The 16,489-nt window shown below is 40.4% G+C and overlaps 1 long non-coding RNA gene across 1 annotated transcript; it reads left to right on the top strand.

The window, feature by feature from the left end:
* The first annotated feature begins 12,352 nt into the window (after nucleotides 1-12,352).
* Nucleotides 12,353-15,011, top strand: LOC133920539 (uncharacterized). The gene is made up of 4 exons (XR_009910116.1): nucleotides 12,353-12,642; nucleotides 13,991-14,072; nucleotides 14,190-14,576; nucleotides 14,683-15,011. It is a non-coding gene; the product is annotated as an uncharacterized LOC133920539 (long non-coding RNA).
* The last annotated feature ends 1,478 nt before the right edge of the window (nucleotides 15,012-16,489 follow it).

Raw genomic sequence — 16,489 nt, 5'->3', positions numbered from 1 at the left:
TTTGCTGGCTAACGAATTTGAGCCAACAGCAGCATCATAGGCGCGGCCAAGATACATTAGGCAGTTTTCCTAGTCTTCTGGCTTGGTTGATATAGCTCGTAAATAACTTTCCATGGTTCTCGCTACAGGACTTCTCTATGGGCTACCTAGTTCTGTAGGGTAGCCTCCAAAAACAAAGGTTTTTGCAGCGTAGCCGCGGGAACGTTTCTAATTCGTGCGCGTGAGCAATCCAACGCGCGCGCCACCCAATAGCCTCCGTTTTTTTTTTCAGAAACTTTTTCACTCTCCTTCTTTCTTTTTTTAAAAAAGTTGCACGAGAAAAATTTTATGAAAAAAGTTTGCACGATAAAAGATTGGCTTAAAAGTTTTGAGAAGAAAGTAAAAAAAAGTTTGCTCAAAAGTTTTGAGAATTTTTTTTTAGAAAAACAATTATGTGGGCCCACGCACAGTCGTCCGCGAGTAGAGATGGCAATAGGTGTCATGTATATGAGTAGTGCTCTCCCATACTCGTGCTCGTCAATTTTTAACTTCCCATAGGTATACCCGCGAACGGCCACACGCGAAAAAAGGGAAATATACCCGTCGTCCATGGGTATACCCATTTACCCGCAATGGATGAGTTGTAGGGCACTTGAGTGATGAGCAACGGGGAGGACGAGCGGCGGGGCACTCAGACGATAGATGATGGATGGGCGATGGGCGGCATACAAGCTGCGGACAACGGAGAGGGGTGGCTGCTGGGATCATATCAGGTCAGATCCAACAGACCTCGCTATTCGGGAGGTCACTACTGTTGCATAGAGGGTGCGACATGCAAACCCAATGCTTGATCCGCCCAAGAACTATGGCGTGGTGGTAGATGGGCAATGTGGTGGTGTGATGGCAGAGGCCGACAATGGTGGACGGGTGGCGTAACGACAGATGAGCGGTGTGATGGTGGACGATGGAGGGTGGCACAGATCCTCTACGCACCCAAGGGTCCTCTACACACCCCATCACCTGCCCTAGAACTGTGTCCGAGATCCCAAAGCTCAGCTCCCGCCCCAGCTGCAGCTCCCCATCATCGCCCTCGCCACCCATCGGGTTAGCCAAGCTGCCTGCACCATGACCGCCCACCAATCTGCTCCCCCTCGCTCTTGCTGCGGATTTGCATGGGGTGAAGTTCGTGAGGAAGGGAACAAAGATGACACCGAATCAGTCAAAGATGGCGACGGGGAGCTAGGTGGCAAGGTGTTGGGTGGCGGTGGAGAGCTGTTGGGAGGCAGGGATCCACAAAACGGGCTTGGGTGGAGGGGGTGGTGGTGGTCGGTGGAGAAGAGAAGGGGATTGAGAATGAATCGACTGGTCAGCGAAGGGGAGAAGGGGATCAAGACTGAATCGATTGATATGGGGATTAGGGTAGAGTTGGACTCGGGAGTGGGAGCGTGGGGCTGTTGCATTGGATCCACTTGTTAAGGGATAGATAAGTAAATGGGTACAACAGGTATGAGTAAGATTTATCTATACTTATGCTCGTATGTCCATTGGGTAACATTTTTTTACCCATGAACGTACCTGCGGGTGCCAAATACGACTATATCTAACCCTGTTAAGATATTTACCCATGGGTAAAACTACCATCAACATGATTTTCATAGCTGTGGGAGGCGTGCACAGACGGATGCCATGTCACTTGTGAAGCTCCACTTGGTCCGCCACATCATGATGGACACGTCATTGGTGCGACACCCAGCATGAGCAGTCCTGCTTCATCTCTCATACTGTTCATGCTTACTATTCTCCGGCGTCCAGTGCTTTGGGCTGGAATTGGGGAAGAAGGTGTAGAGTCCGGCGGCAGAATCTGACAGTGCTCAGCTATAGTCGACGGTGGAGTATGGCGGTTGCCAGCGATGGGAGCTCATGAGCACGTACCAAGATCAGTCAGAAAGCTATGCCAATCAGGGGGTGTCAGGTTCCAAAGCAGAGCAGTAGAGATCCGAATTGATGATGTCCCCTCGTATTTGTTCTCCAATTTAACTGGAAATAAATTATAATTTCAATTTCAATTCCATCTCCAATTCTAATTCTAATTCCTAGCACCACCAAAAAAACAGAATTAGGATCTGTTCGTTTCAGCTGAAGATTATGAAAAGCAGCTTGTAGATTGTGAATTGTAAGAAGCTGGATTGTAAAATCTAGATTGTAAAAGCTGGATTGTAGATTGTTACAATCTGGTGGTAGACGGATTGCTAAATTGTTACAATATGAGTATTGGATTGTAACAATCCAGATTTTTCAACCAGCTGTTTGTTTCAGTTTTTGGATTATGATCACAATCCAACTGTTTGTTTCAATTTTTGAATTTTGATTATAATACAGTTTTTACGATCCGAAACAAACAGGACTTAGACCTGTGGCACCTGCCCCAATTCCGAGTCCAATTATATATGTAAACCAAACGGGCCCTCCGCCTTATCATAATATCATCTGCGCCATACACTAAAATTTTGTCTGTGTTTGCAATGGGAATTTACATCAACTATTTTAATGAGATCATGTGAGCAACATTAAACAAGCACACTGAACTTGCTATTCGTTTTGTCTTGAATGAGCTCACTGTCTTCCAGGTACTAACAGGAAACAACTAACTAAATTCTGCATCTGATCAAGTTTCTGATAGATTTGTTCGATCTAATTTCAGGTGCACATATCCCCTTAAGGCCTCACTCCAGCACGCCAAGAGAACAGAACGGCGCATGCAGTTGCGAGATCTGTACAACAGCCTGACCGCATCCAACGAGCTCGTCAGAGTCTTGGCGCAAGTCTGTGATGTGTGCTCCCGGGGGCCTGACCGCATCCAACGAGCTCGCCAGCGGCGTGGGCGGCCCGGTAGGCTGGGAGTGTGCTGTAGGAGCTGTAGAAGGAAAGGGAAATGCTGCAGCTCGCCGACGAGCTGCGCGAGGAGTGGGTCCGCATCAAGCTGGCGGTGGCCAGGCTCCTGTTCACGGTGAAGAACATCGACCGGCTGGACCAAGCAGGAGGGGTCTAGCTTAAAAATTGAGAGAGCATATCAGTGGTCGGACTTTTGCAATTTCATGAAATAATTATTTAAATTCCCTGAGAAACTAGAATTTAAGCGGGATCTACGCCCTCACTCGGTTTATGCAGGCTCCGCCCATGGGGCCGAACTCGAGGCTATCTTAGACACTAACAAGGATCTAATACTTTATTCCTGATCGAATAGGCGTGCTCTCAGTCTAGCCACGTCATTCATTTTTTTTAATCGTTGGATCGTTAATTAGCGGCTCCGGTTGTTTGGCTCGGCTGAGCGTTTGCGCTGCTTCTCGCACCTGCCCAGCGCTACGCCCCGCGCGTGCTGATTTTGCCGAGCGCCTTTAGTGCGGTACACGTGTCTGCTCTTCATTAGTTAGCTAATGTTTGTGGTGGTTGCGCTGTCCGTAGGGAAGGGTAAATGCTCATCGAGCATTGGAGGCTCCGGCGTCGGTCTTCAGTGCTTTGCTCTTTGGTTTCCTCGTTTCTGTCGTGAGCTCAGCGCAGCGTTGTGTTCTTGCTTGCTTCGGTGAGATCCGGTGTCTGCATTATTTATTTTGCCTGTCCTTCTCCCTCCGCTCCCTCTCCGGTTGGTCAGATCTGGTGTCCCTATCGTTTTGTTTTGCCTGTTCTCCCCCTCACCCCGCCCTCCCCTCCCTCCCCGGTTGCTTCCTTGGGGGCTGCTTAGGTCTGCTTGCTCCGATTTGGTGTGGGTGGTTTTCCTGTTTTTTGGGGGTTCAGATTTCAGGATACAGGTATTTTTGTGGTGGAGATACTCCTTTCGGTATTTGATTATTGCTTGAATGGTGTGGTTTTTCTTATGGTGTGCCTGGTCTTCACGTTCGTGCGGATGGGGATTTGGTATGTGGAGGTGTCTCTTTGTTTTTGCGCTTTTTGTCTGGTCTTCGTGTTCATGTGGATAGCGATTTGGTATCTGTAGCTGTCTTTTTCTTTTTACGCTTTTCGCCTGCTTGTTAATTTTGTTCGTTCTTTCCGGGTTCTTTTTCCTCGTTGGTCGGAGGGGCCTGATGTTTCCGGTTTGGTGTTGCGTAGGGTTTGCAAAGTTCTGTCCAGGTCGTTTTTATTTTTTGCTTCCTTCGATTTCGGTTCTTAGATTGTCTCTGCGGGTGGTTGTCCCTACCTTTTTTCAAAAAAAAAAGAAAACCAAAGAAAATAGAGGTTCCTTTCTTCGCTGTGACATTTTTTTATGTGTTTTGCCTCTTCTTTTTTTAGGTGTTGCAGGTTTATAGTGTAGCGCTCGTATGGCTCTGGCAATGGACATATTATGTTGGAAAGGTAATATTCATTCTCTCATCTCATTGCAGTTATTTATGCTCAATGTTTAAGCTTTTAGTGTTTGGTAAAGGATGGTGCTGTTCGTTGCATACGTGAAAGAAATGTGCTTCTTAAACATTGAGCATAAATTGTATTACTTGTGTTACTATTGGTATTATGAGCTTGTAGCATGGTAAGCTTTATAGAATATGTCTGCCTTTGTTGATTCTTTACACATGAGTAAAGCTACCTAGGATACGTTGTTCATCTTTCTTAGTGTAATTCTTATATACTTTTTATGATCACTGTTAATGTATTGTGCCTTGGAGTTTGGTTCTTCCAGTGAACCTCATTATTTCAATATTATTACTTTTGAGTTGGTGGTCACTTTGTTTATTCATCTACATGGTTTTTTTTATTTGATATTATTTTTAAAAATCCTTGTTATAGCTACGGTTACTTATTATTTTTTTGTTCTTATGTGCTGGAGGGCTGCGACAATCTGCTTCGTGATCGGTTCATTTGCCTATAGACTGTCTGGAAGTTTGGTTTACTGGTTTTCTTGCTCATTGTTGAAGGTGGGGTGTCTGGGTTCATCAGGTTATGTGCCTTTATTGAAGGTGAGATTTTCCATAAATATGATTACTCATTTATTCATTCTATTTATATATTAGTACATCCTACATGTCTGTAGTTACTTATTTTATTGGAAGAGGGCTGTTAGATGAATGTCAGAGATGTATATCAAGGATTGTTTGTTGCTTGGTTGCTGATGGTTTTCAAATAGAATTGTTATTTGATAGTTTATGGTGTTTATATGCCTACTAGAATTATAAGATAACAGTATATTAGGCTCTATAGGATATGTACCTCTTTGTTCATTTCTTAGGTATGAGCGAAATCACATTAGATTGATTGTTATGATCCTTTATGAAAGTGTTTTCTTTTTCTTTTTCTTTTTTTGTTTGTTTTTTGTTACTGCACTATGTTCTGTTCCTTGTTTGCTGGAGCGGAATTCATGTCGTGCTATTGTCATCTATGAATTGGTGGTTGTTTCATTTAGACGTCTACATTTTCCCCTATTTGTAAGTGTCCTTTTATGTTTGGTATATAGATGGTTACTTATTTTTAGACTGATGTGTTTTGCATGTGTGCGAGTTTCACCTTTGTCATTGGTATCATCTGTCTCCAGCTTCTTGGCTCGTTGCTGATCTTTATATCTTACGTGTTCAGGCTATCTTTTCATATTTAAGGTAACGATTTATATAAGTACTGTTATTTATTTATTGATTACATTTTTTGTATATTGTTATTTCTTGTATTCAATTTGTGTGATACATCGTTGCTGATCCTTTGGTTTTTTTTACTTTTTTATTTGCTTTTTGTTTTCTATCCTAAGATGTTTGTCGTGGGTGCGTCCTATGTTTCTTTATTACAGGCTGTGGTCAGTCGGTGCCAATCGGTATCTGCTTATTATTTGTGTGAGGTCGCTGATGATGGATCTGTTCTAGCTGGTGTAGAGATAGAATTGCCGCCTTTGCACACAGATGTTACTGGTCGTCGTGTGTTTTTTTGGAATTGTCCTCATATAACTTATATGGCTCCTTATGAGCAGGCAGCATTCAAGGCTGTAAGTTACCTGCAAGGTCTTTATGGGTTTTTGGTACTTGATTACAGCTATCAGGCTTTGTTGTGCTATAGGAGAGTGGCACACTCGGCTATCCAACTTGCGGCTGGTGCTATGAGTTGGGCCGGTGTTGTTGATCGATTTGTCTGTTTTCAGGATATGTTTCCTGAGAGTATGAGTGAACCTTGCCGATTTCCCCTTGCCGACATCCTTTCCGGTCGTCCATGGTTCTAAACGTATGTCTTCTTTTTATGCTTGTTCATAGCACTTTATAAGCATTATTTATCATGTAATGTTTTTCTTGTTTGTTCACATGTCTATTAATAAGATAATTCTTTCGTTTCCTGTCATTGTTCCTTCCTTCGTTAGGCTTTTGTTGTGGTAAGTGTTATACCTATATACACAGCATAGCTACTCTGTGCTTTTATATGTTGTCCATCATTATTGGTGCAGCTTGTTCACTTCTAGGTTACCTTAACTGTTTTACAATATGTTGTTTATTTGCGCACTTGCTTTATCGTTGTCTGTTTGTTTTTTTTTTCCGACCATTCAAGTTAATAGTCGTTTCAGCAATGCCTCGAGTTTCACGTAACAACCCAAGTATGTGCACTGCCTCGTATTTCCTTACTTATGTTTTGTATTATCTTTTTCGGTGCATAAATTCTTATTTATGTCTCTCCCCGCTCCCCCTGTCTTTGTGTTGTTGGGATCGGGTATAAATAGGACCCGTTACGTATCCATCTTTGCCTCCTGATGTGGCAACGGACAACCGTCATAAGCGTTGAAGGTTAGATAATCATCGGCGATTGAAATTGCTAGGTAGTTTTTGTATAGATTTCATAAAGTTAAGGTTGGTTTGATTATCTATTAGGAGTTCTTAATGCGATGAGTTGCCTTGTTTTCTCGATAGGACCAAGCGATGGTTGTGTTGTGACTACCCTATATGCGCGCTTCACACAGGAGTATATAGATTATTTAAAAGGTATAGGCACATACATAGGATTGCCCTTGGCGTTTCTAAATGTCGACATATAGCACTATTTCTTATTATGTTTGCCTGTGTGTTGCTTTCAATACGCAGAAACTTATCGCGGGAGGTCATATTTTGGATCTCCAGATTTTCAATGTGATCATTGCCATGCTTTATTCTAGTATATAGAATCTGTACGAGGATCGTCTACATCCAGGGGACGAGGACCAGTTTATAACCTATGTTGTAAAGGTGGGAAAGTTCAAATTCCACCGTTTAGAGAACATCCACCCTTTCTACGAGACCTCTAAAAATACGATGACGAACCTCGATGCAAGAAATTTCTGAAACAAATGCGACAATATAATTGTTTATTTGTTTTTAGCTCAATGGGTGCTAGAATAGACAATGCTATAAATAGAGGTCGAGGTCCATACGTATTCCGTATTATGGACAAATCCATCATCGTATTGGATCTTTGCTTCCAACAGATGGTGAGGCGCCACGTTTCGTTGAGCTTTATATCTACGATACTGAAAACGAAGTGACAAATAGGATCCATGTGTTAGATCCAGCTGAAACACTAGATGGTGAGTTAGATAAAGAGATCATCAAAGGTTTGTTACAGATGTTGGATCAATATAATCCTTTAGTGAAAAAATTTAGAATGGCAAGAGATCGATTAAAAGAGTATCCTGACGAAAATTTGGCCATCAGAATCATTGGTGCCCGTGATGGTGACCCCGTGCAATATAACCTCCCAACATGTGATGAACTTGCTTTATTAGTGGTTGCGGATTTCTCGCTTGATACTTTTAAACGTGACATAATAGTCGATTGTCTTGATGGTGGTCTTCGCCAAATATCAGTACTTCATCCTGCTCTCATGGCCTTGCAATATCCACTATTATTCCCATATGGTGAATGTGGTTTCCAAGTAGGTGTTCCGTATGTCGGTGCTGATTTGACAAGGTCAAATGCTCGAAATAAAATGACAATGCAAGATTACTACTGTTATTGCTTTCACTATAGAAGAAACCAATCAAATCCCTATCTATGCTGTGGTAGATTATCTTCGCAGGCTAAGGTTGACGCCCGAGCTTGTATTGATGAGAATAGATTACAATGGATTATTGACAATCAGGACAAGCTTAGAGTAGAACAATTCCAAGGAATCGTTGATGCTGTAACAAATGGTTCTATAGATGGCAATGCTGTAGGTAAACGCACGTATCTTCCTGCAAGCCATACCGGAGGTAGACACTACATGATTCAAAACTTCCATGATGCAGTTGCAATAACTAGTCTATGGTGTTACAGATATATTTTTGACATTCACATGTAACCCAAAATGGCCTGAAATTGCTGAAGCCCTTAGATTTGAACGTGGTCAAAAACACACTGATAGGGCCGATATTGTTGTTAGGGTATATCATATGAAATTACAAGAGATGCTTGGAGATATCAAAAGTCATATGCCCTTTGGCCCTATTAATGCAGGTGTGTTGCCTGTTCACTTGCTACACTTCTGTCTTTAGTTCCCACCCATTTATTTTGCTTCGTTTTACCATTCTTATTTGGTTTGCTTCTGTTTCCTATGTCTTACCTTTTGTTGGATTTGTTCCCGTTCAACAGTGCTTCACACTGTTGAATTCCAAAAACATGGCTTGCCACATGCGCATATGCTCTTATGGTTCCGTCACGTAGCAGCAATTCCTGCGGCTGAATACATAGATTCTTTCATCAGTGCTGAGATCCCAGATCCAGAAGTTGATCCCCTTGGCTATGCTCTCGTTGCAGAGCATATGATACATGATCCTTGTGGTGCACAAAACCCAAGTTGTCCCTGTATGAAGAATGCCACTTGCTCTAAAGGCTACCCGAAACCATGTTCTAATGAAACTAGAATCGACGACGAGGGCTTTGCTATATACAAACGTTCTGATAATGGGAGGTACATTAAGAAATGAAATGCCGATTTAGATAACCGATGGGTGGTGCCTTATAACATGACCCTCCTTAAAAAGTTCCAAGCTCACATTAATATTGAGTATTGTAACATGACGCATGTTTTAAAATATTTGTTCAAATATGTTACAAAGGGCTCTGATTGTGCAAAAGTTTATCTTGAGCAGATACAAAGGGGTCAAGATACACCTATGGATGCTACAACTAGAGCTGTTGATGAAGGAATACTTAGATTGTCGATATATTTGTGAGCAAGATGCGTGTTGGCGTTTATTTGATTATGAAATACATGTACATGTTCCGGCTGTAGAACGATTGCCTGTTCACTTACCTAACGAAAATTGGGTAACTTATAGAGATACCGATAATCTGTCTGCAGTCGTAGCGAATGATCGTGTGAAACAAACTATGTTAACAGAGTGGTTTTTAGCTAACCAAAAATACCAACAAGGAAATAGTTTAACTTATTTTGAATATCCTACCTTATTTACATGGGATGAAACAGATAGGGTGTGGAACGAAAGACGCCATGGTTTTAAAATAGGACGCCTATATTTTGTGCACCCCAGTGCTGGAGAACGATACTTTTTAAGAATGTTACTGATGATTGTGAAAGGTGCAAAAAGCTATAAAGACATTAGGACTTATCAAGGAATAGTCTATAATACGTTCAAAGAAACATGTGCAGCTCGTGGTCTTTTAGGAGATGATACTGAGTGGCTTAATGCTTTTAATGAAGCAATTACGTGGGGTTCATCACCTCAGCTTAGACAACTTTTTGTTACTATGTTGTTATTTTGTGATGTCAAAGATGAATTTTCACTCTTTGAAAAAAATTTGGTTTTACTTAGGAGATGATATTCAGCGTCGACTCAAAGAAACTTTGAGAAACCCAAATTTTAGCCTCCCTTTGCCTGAACTAAAAGACATGATTCTTGATGAGATATCTATTTTACTTAATAAGCATGGAGCCAATATAAAAGACTATGATTTGCCTACCAAGAGCGAAAAAACTTCACAATATTTCGCGAATAGACTTATAGATGATGAGATGTCTTACAACTTATCTGAGTTAGAAATGGAATCAGCATCCTTGTGTAGTCGCTTAAATCCAGAACAAATGGAAGCTTTTCAACAAATAGTTAATTGTGCCTCTAATGAAATTCCTGGATTCTTCTTTGTTTCGGGTTTTGGTGGTACTAGAAAAACATTTCTTTGGAATGTGATTGTATCATTTTTAAGAGCAAAGGGAAGAATTATCCTCACTGTAGCGTCTTCCGGTGTCGCAGCTTTGCTCTTACCTGGTGGAAGAACTGCTCATTCCCGGTTTAAAATACCGCTTAATATTGATGATGATACTGTTTGTGACATAAAAAGAGGAACGATGCTAGCTGAGCTAATCCATAAAATCTCATTAGTTATCTAGGATGAAGCTCTAATGACCCATAGGAAATGTTTTGAAACTCTAGACAGAACTTTGCATGATATTATAGGTGGACAGGATCCCAAAGTAGAGCATCTTGTCTTTGGTGGCAAAGTGATTGTACTTGGTGGTGATTTAAGATAAATTCTTCCTGTTATAGAAGGTGGTACTAGATCTCAAATAGTGAATGCTTCAATTACTAATTCTCCATTGTGGTATCATGTCACTGTCTTAAAATTAACAACTAATATGAGGTTGTCTTCACCCAATCTTGATATCGTTGTGCAATATGAAATTGCTGAGTTTAGCAAATGGGTACTTGATATTGGGGAAGGAAAAATACCTAATGAAAAACATGATAATGAGTCTAAGCCAACATGGATAGAGATACCTTCTAATTTTTTGCTTCATACAGATGGTGACAAAATTGCTTCTATTATTGCTTCTGTTTACCCAGATTTTAGAGCGCAATTTTCCAATGCATCATATTTGTGTAGACGCGCTATATTAATACCTACAAATGAGGTTGCTGATGAGGTAAACTCATATATTTTGTCCCTTGTTCCAGGTCAAGAAAAACAATACTTAAGTTCTGACACAATTTCCAAATCAACAGATATAGTTGGGGACCCAGACCTACTCTACCCTATCGAGTTCCTTAATTCACTTAAATTTAACAACTTCCCAGAACATGAACTTGTATTAAAAAAGGGTGTTCCTATCATGTTATTACGTAATCTTAGCCAAACTGAAGGATTGTGCAATGGAATACGGCTTATTGTTAAAAACCTCGCTGAGCTTGTCATCGAGGCTATTATTATAACTGGTAAAAATGTTGGCCAAACTGTTTACATACCCAGGATAGTTTTGTCTTCACAAAAAACAAGATGCCATTTAGTGTTCAACGACGTCAATTTCCTGTTAAAATATGCTATGCTATGACTATAAATAAAAGCCAAGGGCAAACTCTTGACAATGTTGGTGTTTACTTAAAGACTCCTATTTTCACCCATGGTCAACTTTATGTTGCTGTGTCATGAGTTACATCCAAGAGAGGTCTTACTATCTTGATTGAAAATGAAGATGGTACATGTGGTTCAAAAACCAAAAACATAGTGTACACTGAAATTTTTGCATCCTTATCATAGATTCTCTACGTAGTTTACATATAAATATGTATACCTTTGCCTGTAAACATGTAATGCTTTATCTATGATTATTCATGATGTTCTATTTATCACTAATTCCCCTTTGTTAAATAATTGTCTGTCCTTGCATTGCACAACCAGTGGTTTAATCATGTTGGATATGCACTATGTTTCTTACATTATTTGTATACACCTGCTTTCATTATTTTGTCTGCAACAGACCATGTCAACGTTTATGCTTAAAGATATAAACCCACAAGGCAGACATTGGAGCATTTTCACAAGGGTATCAAGGATGTGGGACTATCGTGGAGGAAAAGATGATGGTCAAATACGTCATGTCGATCTCGTGCTTGTTGATGCTGACGTACTAAAAGTTTCACATAACATACTTTGAACCACAATTACTCAATCCTATACTGTTTGTAATCTAAATTCTCTTTGCTCCTCTTTATATGTCCATAGTGCAGGGCACTGCAATGTATGCTGAAATCGCAGCTGACAATATTGAGACTAAAAAGTCATTACATGCAGAAGGAAAAATATATACATTCAGGAGGTTTAGAGTTTTAAAATCCAAGACCACTTATAGACCTGTCGAATCAGAGTTTATGATTGACATCACCTGCCATACCTTAATCGAGGAAAACCATGATGCTCCAGCTGATTTCCCACTCTATACCTACAGCCTGACAAACTTTGCTAATCTACATATGCTTGTTGGTGAAACCAAGCGTTTCATCGGTTTGTCCCTCCAATTAGCTTAAGCCCCTACGTATCTTAACCTTAATATGTGTCATCATATGCAGTTATAGCACTATATACTTACTTAATGCCTGCTATTTGACAGATGTAATTGGAATGATCACAGAAATTTCTAAGCTAGACACCATTCAGCTTCAAAATCAGCAAAGGCCTACACTCCGAAGAACTATTACATTGAAAGATTCAAGGTGCATTACACGATCTTATCTTTATTTGCTTTTCCTCAGTTTTTCCCTCTTAAAATCTGATATACCCATACCTCAAATACATGTGTTCATAAAAATTATTTTCCCATCTGTTTACAACAACTATGAAATGAAATTAAATTTATGGGGTCAAAGAGCTTCTGAGTTTGATTCCGATCAGATATGCCAGCTCAACCAACACCATCCAGTGATTGTCATCTTTGTTGGTATGCTTATGAAATCTTACAAAGGTACGATTCGATTTGAGTTACTTTCAGCTTTATTAATTCTCACAAATAACTCTGCTTCTTCGCTGTGAAAAATCACTCCCTATATGACCAGCAATGTCCTCCCACAAATATAACAACATGGTTTCATCTTTAACTCTGAATCTTAAAAAATCACTATTTCATCAACATGTTGCATGACAGTGATGTTTTTATTGCAATATTCACAGCACACAACTTGATATATCATATAATAACCACATTCGCCCACTTGGAGATCATACTTTCGATGTATATTCGTGTCTTTTTTGTATCTGAATATTATTCAGTTGTATGTGTAAACATATTTCTCGTAGAATTGCTGCTTCTCTAATAACAGTTTTGTATATGTTTGCGTTTCTTTCTAGAATACTTGTTATTTTCCACATATTATTGGTTACTTTCAGTGATCTGATTTTCCACCATCCCTTTTACTTTAATTACTATGCCTCAAACATATCTTCCGTTGTAAACTCCTGGTGCACGAGAAACAAAGATAAAAAATGACAGAAAATAAGGATCTTTGGTACTTACTATTTAGCACAATAGTGCACTTGGATTTTTAACAGATATACCAATTGGCAAATGTGAAGCGCCAAAAAAAAAACATACAGGTAATATTAGCTTCCTGTTCTCGCTTTACCTTCGGTATTTATCAAATCAAAGAGCTTCTCAGTTTCAGCATGATCAGATATATGAGCTTACCCACCACTGTAGACTCTTTGTTATCTTTATTGGTATGTTTATCAAGTGTTACAAACGTACAATTTACTTTAGATTATTTTCAAGTTTATTAACTCTTATTTGACTCAAGACAAAATTTTACATACGTATTACCCTCTTTTTCTATCTGAATCTTACTCAATTGTGCTTAAGCATACTTCTTTCTGCATCGGTAATCCTTTAATAGCAGCCTTCTCCAGATTTGCATTTGTTCCTAACACAAGCATTTTTCCCCATATATCATTGCTCAGTTTCACTGCTCTGATTTTTCATGATCCCTTTTACTTTAACTATTCTATCCAAGACATACTTTTCCTTTTGCATTGGTATTGTAAGAGGAGGGGGCCGAGGGCAAGAAAAAAAAAGCATATTTCCTATTCCCTGCTTAAGATAATAGTACACCCAACATTTTAGCAGAAATACCCATCGTCGAATGACATAAGCAATGTAAAAAAAAGGCTATAATTTTAGATCCCTCTTCTCAAATTAGCTTCAGTTATTATCTTTATTTTTACACTTACATTACTTTCTACATATAACATTACCCCAAAACAAATTAAAGGGGATACAGTTACCATTCACCTGCCTAAATCTTTGTCTTATTTTCCAGGTGAACATTCGTTAAGTGGCAACACAGCGTGCCGCTGGTATATCAATCCTGAAGTCCCTGAGGTCGATGATTTTTTCCATGGGTACGACCGCTGCACCTAAATGCATTCATATTGCCCTCATACTACATCATATATTCCTATTGTTCATTTTACCTACATCTTGAGCCACCCTAAAGTTGCTTTTCCCCTTTTCCATAGCCTCGGTGGTCATTTCCATCCTATACAGTGCACCACACCCATTCAACAACAACATCCCTCTCACAGTACCAATGTCGAACCGCAGCAAAAAAACTCTCTATGAACTTCTTCAAATTAGCCCATACGACTTTCCAGCTAAGTGCAGCTCGCACTTATACTTGCTGTTATCTAATTTGTTCCTATTTACATTCTGCACTACTCATCCAGTCGCTAACTAATTTTCCCTAATCTACAGCGTGAAGGATTTCAGTGTGTCGTCACTATCTCAATGATAGATCCATTCATATCATGGTGGTTTCCTTCTTGCAACCGATGCAGCAAAACATCACTGCCACATGGAAATGACTACAAGAGCCCACACTGCGCCTGTACTGGTTGTACATTCAAGTAATAACACATTCACATATTCAACAAAAATATCTTACAATTCCTTTCTTCAAACTTACATACCACAGTTTCTAATACAATTACCTAATACTTTAATTGTCTTTAGATACAAAATATGCTTGATTGGAACTGACGGAACAGATGAAGCAGAATTCTTATTCTTCGGAGCTATGGAACAACGCCTTGTCCACAAAGACGTCAAAATGCTAATGAGGTCATGTCACAAAGCTGATGAAATTCCAACCCCGATAACATCTTTAGTATCACAAAAATATCTGCTGACAATCAATGTGACTAACAAATGCTTTGAGAGAGCCCACCGATCATATCAGGTGAATGCCATCAATTGTGCATACGGCAGGCAACCTACAATTCCAACAGTTACAAATCCCACTCCTAGACTTACTGGGATGAAGCACAAAGGTGATTCGTATGAGGCTATGAAAGTGCCTAGAGGGGGGGGGGGTGAATAGGCTTTTCTGAAAATTAAAACTAAAAACAGCGGATTAAAACTGCTGGATATTCCGATGAAGTCCAGATACTCCGGTATGGTCCGGAGTATCCGGTCTAGTCCGGAGTCTCCGGCCTAACAGGAATTTTCAGAATAAAAGTGAACTAAAGATAACAGCTAGAGTCTAAGAATTACACTAGGTCTACTAGATATCACAAAGCTAGAATAACACTTAATACTAGCAAGATTGTCACTAAAGCAATTTAAATGACAAGTTACCAAATTCACACGATAAAGTAAATTGCGCAAATAAGAACACGTGAATTTATCCCGGAGTTCGGCCACCTCACAAAGAAGTGTCTACGTCTCCGTTAAGGAGCTCACAAAGAGCCGGGTCTTCTCCAACCCTATCCTCTTCTAGCGACCACCAAGATCAAGCTAGAAATTCTTACTCAATATGAAGATACTTACAAACTTCCCGAGGCACACCACAAGTTTTGGGTGCTCTTCGGGCGACTCCTTTCCTTCTAGAAGCCCAAAGCTTCAAGAGAGATGATTGCAGTAGATGCTCGATGAAGAGCTCAATGCTCAAGTGGCTTGAACCCTCTCCAAACACACACTCTCAAATTTGTGCAAACTTTGCTCTAGAGGTGATCGGAGGGGCTTTGAATGCTCTTAAAGTGATCAAGAGGTCTCAAGTTTACCAGCCACAGCAAGCTCTAAATGCTATGGAGAGAGGGGGCATTTATAACACTCTCTCACAGACTAGCCGTTACTGTTTTTGTCAAAGCTTACCGGAGTATCCGGTGTACACCGGAGTCTCCGGTCCTAAATCCAAAAACGGCGTCAGAACGGTCATCGAACGTGTCAGAACTAGCCGTTACAGTTCTGTTTAATTACCGGAGTCTCCGGTGAACACCGGAGTCTCCGGTCCTGACAGACTTTCCAAAAAGACTAAGTCCGGAGACTAGCCGGACCCTCCGGCATCTCCAGGTACCGGAGTATCCGGTGAACACCGGAGACTCCGGTCTTTCTTTTCTTTTATCAAAAAGATTAAATACTAACCGAAAGTCTCTGCCGGAGTCTACCTCGGAGACTCCGGCTGAACACTGAACATTTTACCGGAGTATCCGGTGTACACCGGAGACTCCGGTCTTTTTTTCAAAAAGAATAAACCGTAACCGAGACTCTCTGCCGAAGGCTACCTCGGAGACTCCGGCTGAACACTGAGTACCGGAGTATCCGGTGAACACCGGAGACTCCGGACTCAGTGAAGATTTTCAGAAAGAGTTTTGTGTCCGTGAGTGAATGTGTCTCTCAACTGGGTGGTTCTAAAGGATCTCTTGAGCATTGAGACACTAACCAAGCAATCAAATCCATCCTTCTAAAAATATGTCTATCCTAGACTCAATTTCAAAAATAAAACGAATGTAAACCCTATCTAAGTACCCTTCGTTGATTC

Source organism: Phragmites australis, chromosome 6 (genome assembly GCF_958298935.1).
Source record: "Phragmites australis chromosome 6, lpPhrAust1.1, whole genome shotgun sequence".
Classification (NCBI taxonomy): domain Eukaryota; kingdom Viridiplantae; phylum Streptophyta; class Magnoliopsida; order Poales; family Poaceae; genus Phragmites; species Phragmites australis.
Note: the sequence above shows the minus strand (reverse complement) of the source record. Positions and strands in the feature narration are given on the sequence as shown.